The sequence below is a fragment of the Sapajus apella genome, unplaced genomic scaffold (assembly GCF_009761245.1).
Source record: "Sapajus apella isolate SASKATOON/1434 unplaced genomic scaffold, GSC_monkey_1.0 scaffold102, whole genome shotgun sequence".
NCBI classification, from domain to species: Eukaryota; Metazoa; Chordata; class Mammalia; order Primates; family Cebidae; genus Sapajus; species Sapajus apella.
The window spans coordinates 787,667-789,597 of NW_022437042.1; the positions used below are offsets into that span (position 1 = coordinate 787,667).

At 40.2% G+C, this 1,931-nt stretch overlaps 1 pseudogene across 1 annotated transcript; it reads left to right on the forward strand.

Annotated features, from left to right (window-relative positions):
* Positions 1-453: 453 nt before the first annotated feature.
* LOC116536588 lies at positions 454-969 on the forward strand (annotated as a pseudogene). The gene has a single exon (XR_004262717.1). The product of XR_004262717.1 is annotated as a 60S ribosomal protein L3 pseudogene (transcript).
* The last annotated feature ends 962 nt before the right edge of the window (positions 970-1,931 follow it).

The window sequence follows — 1,931 nt, forward strand, 5'->3', positions numbered from 1 at the left end:
ACAAAGCTACAGGCATCATGCTCTCTGGCTTCAAACTATGCTACAGGGCTATAGTAACCATGACAGCATGGCACTAGTACAAAAACAGACACTTAGACGATGGAACAGACAAGAGAATACAGAAATAAAGCTACACACTTACAATCATCTGATCTTTGACAAAGTTGACAAAAACAGACAGTGGGGAAAGGACTCCCCATCCAGTAAATGGTGCTGGGATAACTGGCTAGCCATATGCAAAAGAATGAAACTGGACTCCTTTCTTATACCATACCCAAATATCAACACATGATGGATCGAACACTTCAATGTAAAACCCAAAACTATAAGAACCCTAAAAGACAACCTAGGCAATACCAATTGGGACACAGAAACAGGAAAAAATATTTTTTTAATTGCATTTTAGGTTTTGGGGTACATGTGAAGAACATGCAAGATTGTTGTATAGGGTCTACCGGCTAGATTTGATGGCGTGATGTCTTACAGGAAGTTCTCCGCTCCCAGACATGGGTCCCTCGGCTTCCTGCCTCGGAAGTGCAGCAGCAGGCATCATGGGAAGGTGAAGAGCTTCCCCAAGGATAACCCTTCCAAGCCGGTTCACCTCACAGCCTTCCTGGTATACAAGGCTGGCATGACCCATATCATGCGGGAGGTCGATAGGCCAGGATCCAAGGTGAACAAGAAGGAGGTGGTGGAGGCTGTGACCATTGTGGAGACGCCACCCATGGTGGTTGTGGGCATTGTGGGTTACGTGGAAACCCCTCGAGGCCTCCAGACCTTCAAGGCTGTCTTCGCTGAGCACATCAGCGATGAGTGCAAAAGGCATTTCTATAAGAACTGGCATAAATCTAAGAAGAAGGCCTTCACCAAGTACTGCAAGAAATGGTAGGATGAGGATGGCAAGAAGCAGCTAGAGAAGGACTTCAGCAGCATGAAGAAATACTGCCAAGTCATCCATGTCATATGACAGAAATCTCAACATCATTGATTATTACAGAAATGCAAATCAAAACCACAATGAGATACCATTTCACACTAGTAAGAATGACTATTATTAAAAAGTCAAAAATAACATGCTGATGAGGTTGCCAAGAAAAAGGAATGCTTATACACTGTTGCTGGGAAAGTACATTGGTTCAATCATTGTGAAGGACAGTGTGGTCATTCATTGAATGTCTAAAGACAGAAATATCATTTGACTCAGTGCTATCATTACTAGGTGTGTACCCAGAGAATATAAATCATGCTATTAGGAAGACACATGCATGCAGTATTATTCATTGCAGTATTATTCACATTAGCAGAGACATGGAATCAATCTAAATGTCCATCAGTGGAAGACTGGATAAAGTAAATATGGTACATATACACCATGGAATACTATGCAGCCATAAAAAGAATGAAATTATGTCCATTGCAGGAACATGGATGGAGCTGGAAGCCATTATTCCTAGCAAACTAATGAAGGGACAGAAAACAAAATTCTGCACATTCTTTTTTATAAGTGGGAGCTAAATAATGAGAACACAAGGACACATGGAGGGGAACAACAGGCACAGGAGTCTACTGAAAGTTGGAGGGTGGAAGGATGGAGAAGATCAGAAAAGATAACTAATGAGTATGAGGCTTAATATCTGAGTAATGAGATATCTGTACGACAAACATCCAGGACACATGTTTACCTATGTAACATGACTGCATGTAGCACCAAATTTAAAATAAAAGTTAAACATACAAACACACAAAAACAAAAGACAATACAATGGAATATTATTCAGTCTTATAAAAGAAGAAAATCCTGATACATGCTACAATGTGGAAGAACTTTGAAGAAATTATGCTAAGTGAAATAAGCCAGTCACAAAAAGATAAATACTGTATAATCCCACTTATATGAGGTACATAGAATAGTTAAATTCATAGAGCCAAAG